Source organism: Pinus tabuliformis, chromosome 9 (genome assembly GCF_031772625.1).
Source record: "Pinus tabuliformis cultivar Carrire ecotype Pingquan chromosome 9, CPIR1, whole genome shotgun sequence".
Lineage (NCBI taxonomy): Eukaryota > Viridiplantae > Streptophyta > Pinopsida > Pinales > Pinaceae > Pinus > Pinus tabuliformis.
This window is the reverse complement of record NC_142307.1, coordinates 1,851,245,028-1,851,254,330: the sequence shown is the minus strand read 5'-3', so window position 1 is coordinate 1,851,254,330 and position 9,303 is coordinate 1,851,245,028.

Genomic DNA, 9,303 nt, shown 5'->3' with positions numbered 1-9,303 from the left:
TATAATGTTCCCAGTCTGTGGCTAACTTTCTTTTCTGATCTGGGGTATATCCTTGGTCAAATTCATCTGCTTGAGGAGTTGTATACAAATCCCAATTCAACATTTCTTTCATCCATTTAGAACTGATTTGTGATTTTAAGCACCCATCCATAAGTGGAAAAAACTTATGCATTTCCATGACTGCAGGATTTTTACAGTCAGAAGGAATCTGTTTGAATCTGCATTCTAGAATCAGTTCTGATTGCTCAAGTTTCCCCAACCCATACCTCGACTTTGCTGGTCTCATTAAGCAAATCATCTGAGTAAGCCTAGGGTCTTCTTCTTCTATTGAATGGATCATGAGAACATGATCTGAATCGGGCTCAGGCTCATGTGGGAAAGGAATATCAGAACATTTAGGATTCGGGCATGAGCTGATAGAAGTAGATGGAGGAGCAACACCAGTGCGAGGATTATGGTGCAGATGAACATTCTGTTCGGCTAGAGTAAGCAGATTTACGACATTTGTACAATCTGGACATTTTACTTCTAAAGAAGAAAAATTTACAAGCTGGGCTAATTCGAAAAGTTGTGGATGTTTACAAGAAGAAAAGGATGATGATGAACAGGCGGTATCGACAGTGGAAGGATCTCTGTAGTATTTGGATGATTTACAAACAGCATCTATTCTCCTCCGATCAATAGTTGACCTGCGAGGAAAGGATATGACTGCATTGGAAGCATTTTCTGTTATATTGGCAGAAGTGATGTTTCGGGGAATTTGTGGCCTGGAGTGATTTACAACCCAATGTTCAGGGAATTGCAGATCTTCCCATTTTATCAATAGATGTTCAATATTTTGGTTCTTTGGGTCAGTTTTGACTACCACACTTGATTTGGAATCTCGACTGGGAGTATGACGGATTGCTGGCCATAAAGTGTTGGTATGTCTGAAACAGGCTTTGGTCTGGATGGCTATATTGTTCCTCTTTCTCTTCATATCAAAACCCGTAGTATGGATTTGCAGCTGTAAGATATCTTTAGTGGTTTCATCAAACACATATATGGAAAAGTTTGGGAAACAATCAAAGTATACAGGGCCATCAGACAAAGGGGCTACAATCCCACCGATTATAGAATCTGTATATCTGTTGTGTTTGGAGAGTCTTGTGTGTGTGTTTGAGTCGAGTGTTCTCCTGCTCTGCATCTGCGGACATCTAGTCTGATCTGCTTGCAACACGAGAAATCACTCAAAGTCCTTAGTTGGTTTGAGAAGCCTGCGTATCAGTGTGTTCGGCACTGATAAGAACCTAAAGTGGCCGAACCATTAGAAGAGTCAAGTGTTTGGGTGTTAAGTCTGATTCTGAGACAGAGCCTATACCTCGCCAGGAGCCTCCGGTAGTAACTTGCTCAATTTTGAGCTGTGAAAAGTCCGGTAAATGTGAGATTAGTCTATCTTTGTATAGAATCCATTTCTATAAAAGCTCTGTGAGCATCCTGTAAGAATTTTCTCCATTCTGAAATAAAATGAGTATGCCATTCTGTTATTGAGTACCTCTGTGTATTTATAAGTCCGCTGTGGTAGTAGTTTTCTCTGTGCTTTCATCCCAAGTTCGCAGGAAGTTCACCAAAAGATCGAAGGGACACAAAGGCCATTTGAAGGCGCGGATGCCGTTGTTGAGGCCGTCAGAGTGTGAAAGATCCAAGTAGGTTCATCACTGGTTCATCAGGAGTTGGCTACCAGAGAAATACGAAGAGACACAGAGAACGAGCAAGCTCGTGACAGGAGCCCCTGTTAGAAATTGGTATCAGAGCCAGTAACGTCTGGTTCTAAAGGTTGGTACTCAGATCTATATTGCTTTAAGTAAGAATGGAGCCATTCAGAAAGTCTGTTTCACTTCGAGAGCTTGAAGAAGAAAATTCCCATCCAGAAGAAAATCCTCTTAAAGAAATGTTTGAAAGTAGTTCAAGTAGAACCTTAAACTCTACTGAACTTACTTATGAGGAATTTCAGCCTTCTGCAAGATGGGCTTTACCAGATATAACACCCTCTGAAGTCTATAGTGATTTAGCTCCTTTCCATTTAATTGCTGCATCTAGAATTAGCATTAAAGAGTCTGTTAGTCAAGTTCAAGAGAACTCTGAGAGTATTCAGACAATACCATTGCTAAATCCTCAGGCCTTACAAGCAGAAGCAAAAAGGTTAAAGACAAATTATCTGCATCTTGGTTGCATTCGGGTTGGCATCAATCCTTTGGTCCATAAAGGATTAAAAACATTTGTGCTTGCTACTGTTAGAGATCTAACGCACAACAGATATACAGATTCTATAATCGGTGGGATTGTAGCCCCTTTGTCTGATGGCCCTGTATACTTTGATTGTTTCCCAAACTTTTCCATATATGTGTTTGATGAAACCATTAAAGATATCTTACAGCTGCAAATCGATACTACGGGTTTTGATATGAAGAGAAAGAGGAACAATATAGCCATCCAGACCAAAGCCTGTTTCAGACATACCAACACTTTATGGCCAGCAATCCGTCATACTCCCAGTCGAGATTCCAAATCAAGTGTGGTAGTCAAAACTGACCCAAAGAACCAAAAGATTGAACATCTATTGATAAAATGGGAAGATCTGCAATTCCCTGAACATTGGGTTGTAAATCACTCCAGGCCACAAATTCCCCGAAACATCACTTCTGCCAATATAACAGAAAATGCTTCCAATGCAGTCATATCCTTTCCTCGCACGTCAACTATTGATCGGAGGAGAATAGATGCTGTTTGTAAATCATCCAAATACTACAGAGATCCTTCCACTGTCGATACCGCCTGTTCATCATCATCATTTTCTTCTTGTAAACATCCACAACTTTTCGAATTAGCCCAGCTTGTAAATTTTTCTTCTTTAGAAGTAAAATGTCCAGATTGTACAAATGTCGTAAATCTGCTTACTCTAGCCGAAGAGAATGTTCATTTGCACCATAATCCTCGCACTGGTGTTGCTCCTCCATCTACTTCTATCAGCTCATGCCCGAATCCTAAATGTTCTGATATTCCTTTCCCACATGAGCCTGAGCCCGATTCAGATCATGTTCTCATGATCCATTCAATAGAAGAAGAAGACCCTAGGCTTACTCAGATGATTTGCTTAATGAGACCAGCAAAGCCGAGGTATGGGTTGGGGAAACTTGAGCAATCAGAACTGATTCCAGAATGCAGATTCAAACAGATTCCTTCTGACTGTAAAAAGCCTGCAGTCATGGAAATGCATAAGTTTTTTGCACTTATGGATGGGTGCTTAAAATCACAAATCAGTTCTAAATGGATGAAAGAAATGTTGAATTGGGATTTGTATACAAATCCTCAAGCAGATGAATTTGACCAAGGATATACCCCAGATCAGAAAAGAAAGTTAGCCACAGACTGGAAACATTATATGGAAGTAAATAATGTTTGGATATCTTTCTACTCATGGAAAGATAAAATTGCTCCTATAAATGTTTTAACTGGTGCTACTTCTAGCAGTATGATTGACAAGCATGGATGGACTGCAATTGATGGATCCACAGTTGAAACCCCTACTACTTTTCCCCCATATAAAGGAATCATCTTGGGAGAAAAGACAAATGCAGCCAAAGCCATTCCCTTGGTTCAAAAAGATGATAATGCCTTAGGAATTGATGGAAGAATTCAAAAGGCTAGTGAACAGTTAAATTGGACCAATACTGCTCTAAAGGGTCTAGAAATGAATGTGGCTAAAGCAGAAGATGTAAAGAAGCAAGTAGATATTGTACAGTCTTCACTTAATAGTGTAAATTCTTGTTTGAATAATTTACAGTTTGATTCCAGCATGACTTGTTCTTACACCAAGGAATCATTGAATAAGATTGAAGAAATAGGAGAAAACTTAGTTGGACATATTGATGTAACTAAGACACTCCTTACTGGCTTAAATGAGAAATTTGAAAGGATGCAGGTCACAAAAGTTGAGAAGCCAGTTCCAAATTCTTTCTTGGTGAAAAGAAATATAAAGATTGAGAATCCAATAAGAAATGTACAGAAATTCCCGCTGCTGTTCCCCAAAGAAACCACCTCAAAGACTGATGAGTCTGAACACATCAGTATTGCTTCCTTATTCAGGGAACCAGAAACAGAAGAACAAAAATCTCAGGAAACACAAATCTTCCCAATCTATGAGCCTCTTGAACATAGATTTTCCAGATATTCTGCTCCTGACATTGAAGGGAAAGGGAAATTGCCTGAAGCCCATACTTTCTTCCCTGATTCCCATAGAGAATGGAACATAGACAACATGAGCATTGGCCAAATTCGCCAGATGATTGATTTAATGTATACTGAATATAAACTCATGTGTCTTAGAGGAAAATCAGAGGTATATGCTTGCAGAACCATCATCCAATGTTTTACAGGTACTCTTCTCAGATGGTGGGAAACTGAATCTTCTCCTAAACTTATTGAAACCATGGAAGAAGAAGTGCTCAAGGATGAAAAAGGAGATGTTATTCATAATCCTGATGGTACTGTAATAAGCAATATGATTGGTGCGCTAACATCAATGATTCTAGAACATTGGTGTGGCTGTGAGACAGAAATTGCCAACAAACATGAGGTCATTTTGATGAACCTCAAATGTCATAAGATGTCTCAATTTGATGATTTCCATAGAGATTGGATGCAGCGAATCTATGAGGTGAAAGATTCCAAAAACTTGCTCTGGAAGCAGGTATATCTAGCTGCTCTACCCTCTAGATTTGTTGACTATATTAGATTGAAAGAAATTTTTCAGTTACCTTTTGAGTCTTATACATGGGGAGAAATTTATTCCCTTATTACAAAGACGCTGGTAAGTCTTTGTACCAGCTCAAAGGTAAACAAGTCTTTGGAAAAACTGTCCAGACTACCAGATAGAAAGTCCATTTGTAGCAAATATGGACTGACAATAGAGGACCCATTGGTCAAAAAGAGAAAGTCTAGGAAAAGGGCCAAAAGAGAATTCAAAGAGACTTTCTACAAAAATCGAAGGGATTATCCAAAAAATAGGAAGTATTCTACAAGGGATAAAAGCCATAAAAAGAAGGGCCACTACAAATATATCCCAAAAACCCATTATTATACTCCTTCTGACATCCATTTGCATACATCCAAGCAAGAAAAATGGAACAAAATTACTTGCTGGTTGTGTGGCCAGACTGGGCATACAGCTTCAAGATGTCCCCAAGGGGAAGAATCAAAGCTTAATAAGGGAAAAAAGACAGCTGTTTATGCTCAAAAGGCTAAACAAGTTAAGAAAGAGTATTCAGGCCCAAGCTTTTGTCTGAGATGTAAATCAAAGACCCATGCTACAGAAAGGTGCCCAAATCTTATTATCAAAGACTCAGCCCAGCAGCACCAACTAGAGGAATCGTCTCTTGATTCTTTTAGCACTTCAGAAGAAGAATTTCAAGTTAATATGGGCCAGTATACTGATTCTGAATCATCTGAATGTTCTTGCTATAATTCAGAAGAATGTGCATGTCATATATTTTATGAAGATGACTCTGAATTTTTGTACAGTTCCAGCGAAGAGGAAGAAAGAACAAAGCCTCCTAAAGAAAAAGTCCTAATGGCATCTGCTGAAGAAGAGGCGGAAATGAAGATTTTATCACATATTAGGACAATGGAAGAAGGACCCATGAAGAACCGCCTGATAGAAGCTTTCACAGATCAGCTTAAATCAAAAGCCTCAAAAGAATCAGGTAAGAAACCTTTGTTTTTCGATGCATCCTATGAAAGGAACACTAAGTCTTTCCAAATGCATCACCAGAAACCAGGGAAAGTAAGATCCCTGACTTTGGGAGAAGTGAGTGGTGAAATTCACCAACTCAAAGCAGAGATTTCTGCAATCAAAGCTCAAATTGCAGAAATTAAGAAAGGCAAGGAGATTCAAGAAGAAAAAGAAGAAGAAACCTGGAACACAACAGCCCATAGCCAAGAAATTCAAGCTGCTGAAGGAAGGTCAGACCCAAATTTTGGCTTTCAAGATATGAGATTGTTTACCATCACATATCAGCAACATCATGTCAAGGTAAAAATATGTATCCAAGGCCAGATATTTTCCATGACTGCATTATTAGATTTTGGTGCAGATATTAATATTCTTAACATCAGAAATGTTCCAGCGAAATATTGGGTCTCTGCTGAAAGAGAAGTTGTAGGCCTAGGAAATAAGAAACTCAAATATGAAATTCCTAGAGCTTCACTATGTTTCGATACCCACTGTGTATACATAAAGTTTGCCATAGCAGACATCCCTGTTGATTGTATATTAGGGAATGTCTTTTTAGCTGCAGTAGAACCTCATGGCTCAGCCAGGTTGAAAGGAAGTAGAGCTGGTTATTTTATTTCTGTACCCACATCTAAAGGTAGAAGAAAAAGAATTGAGCTTCCTTATGTTTCAACTCCAAGAGTTTCTACAATGGTTCAAGCCATGCAGAAATTAGACAAAGCAGAATCTTTGCTATCAGATCTTAAAGATCTAAAAAGCACATTGAGAGTAGAAGAACAACTGAAACTACCCCAAATCAAAAGAAGAATCCAAGAACTGAAAGGAAAACTGGAAGAAAAATGTTGTTCAGAAGAGCCAAATGCTTTTTGGCACAGAAAACAACATACCATTAAGTTGCCCTATAAATAAGAATACACAGGAAAGCCCTGTAAAAGCAGAGCAATCCCTATGAGCCAAGAATACAGAGAACTATGCCAAAAAGAAATTCAGCAATTGCTCAACAGAGGATTGATCAGAGAATCTACTAGCCCCTGGAATTGCTATGGATTCTATGTAAACAAAAGAGCTGAACAAATTAGAGGTATCCCTAGACTTGTGATAAATTACAAGCCTCTAAATTCAGTCATGGCCGATGATACTTATCCCATTCCACATAAAGGAGATTTGATCAGGAGAATTGCAGGAGCCAAAATATTTTCAAAATTTGATTTAAAAGCAGGATTTTGGCAAGTTGCCATTAATGAGGAAGATAAGTTCAAAACTGCTTTTAGTATTCCTGCAGGGCACTATGAATGGAATGTCATGCCATTCGGTCTTAAAAATGCTCCTTCAAAGTTTCAAAAGGTCATGGATGATATTTTTAAGCCATATTTTTATTGGCTACTTGTATATATTGATGATGTTTTAATTTTTTCCAAAAATATTGATGATCACTTCAAACATGTAAATATTTTCATGAAGTTGGTCAAGAAAAATGGGCTTGTGCTTAGCAAAAAGAAAATAGAAGTATTTCAGACTTCTATAAAGTTCTTAGGCCACCAAATTTCTAATGGACAAATCTCTCTGCAACAACATGCCATTGACTTTGCAGACAAATTTCCAGATGTCTTAAAAGACAAGACACAACTGCAAAGGTTCCTTGGCTGCCTAAATTATGTAAGCAGTTTTTATCAAGACTGTGCCAGTGACAGGAACGTGCTCAATAAGCGGCTTGGCAAAAATCCCCCACAATGGTCAGATGCCCATACCAGAGCAGTGCAAGAAATCAAAGCAAAGGTAAAATCTTTGCCTATACTGTATATAGCAGATGATGAGGCATTCAAGATAGTTGAATCCGACACCAGTGACATAGGCTGGGGAGGGATTCTGAAACAAAAAGTTGACAAAGAAGAACAAGTGGTACAGTTTTCCTCAGGGGTATGGAACCCAGCAGAACAGAATTATTCTGTTATTGAAAGAGAAGTAAAAGCTGCATGGAATTGCATCAGCAAGTTTGTAGTATATCTAATAAACAAGCCTTTTCTTCTCAGAACAGATGCGTCAGCAATGAAGAAAGTCCTAACCAAGGACATCAAGAAACCAGAAGAAGCAAAGTTTGCCAGATGGCAGGCACTCTTTGCAAACTTTGATTTTTCCATTGAGCACATCAAAGGAAAGGACAATTGTCTTCCTGACTTTCTCAGCAGGGAATTCCTTGAACAAAACGCAGCACATGTCATGATGATTATTACTGAGTGGGACCAGCACCAAAAACGAGAGGTCTTGAGAACCATTCCAGATAATCAAGACTGGGATACATACAGAGACAACTGGAGACCCACATGGCAATTAAGGAACACAAAAGTCCTTGATGCCAACTTACAGCCTCACACTGATCTCCAGCACTATGTACCTGAAAGAAAGGTGTACCCAAAGGGTAGAAAATGGATCCATGATATGATGTATGACAAAGAAAAAGCAGATGTTGGAACCGCAAGGCGGGCCCTGGAAACGAATTTTCATGACATTGGAGGTATCTGGCACCATGGAGGCCGTGACACAGGAATATATGAAAGCTATTATTGCATCTACCGAACCAGAGACCTGTGGATCAACCACCCTCAAGTCCAACCATGTGCTCAATGCCCCAGAAATGATCCCAAGGTAATATTCCCCGACACAGTTTATGATTTTTCAGATTATAAAAAGCTGTGGTGGGACTTCATGAATGTTGATGACAGAGAAGAAACCCATTACACAAAGTTGAAATTGAGCACATTGGCAGCATCCCAGAAAAATCTACAATGTGAATGGTTTCAGAACTGGTGGACAGATTACGGAGTCAGCAGAACAACCATGGACCCAGTATATCATGAAAGATATGAAAGAAAATACTGTCACAAATGTTTTGAGTACAACATTGGGGAATGTTTTCATCGCATATACAGCACAGTAAAAGAAATGACAGTTCAAGAGTGGGATCCTTTTCACATGACAAATTATTCCCTCTAGGAATACATGAGAGAGAACTTAGAATGGTATGTCTTAATCAAAGTCCAACATCAAATCATACTGGGTAAACCCATGATAGTCCGGAGGATTTATACAAAGGCATGTGATGATCTACTTTATAAAAGAAACAGATTCCCTGATCTGACTGTATTCTGATTACGTACCAGTCACAAGGGCTTAGTTGTGACCAGAGTTCTCGTGGGCTTTATTGTTTAAAAGCTTCCACAGTGTAAATATTCTCAGCTAGTCTTTTCCCGTGGGATTTTTGTACAAAAAAGTATCCACTGTGTAGATAGCCATAATTTGTTTTAGGTACATGAATCTACTTTACAGACTATATCTCATGCGTTACCCGAAAGTAATTATTCGGTCTGCTTTATGGACCCAAATATTTGTGCGGACGTCGCTCTGATAGAGGCTGAAAAGTAATGATTCTTTAAGCTTTAAGTCATTTCTGTCCGACCAACAGTAATGTTTGTCCCCCCTTCTCATCCTATATAAGAAGGGTAAGGTTCATTTGTTGGGCATCGGCATTTGGAGAG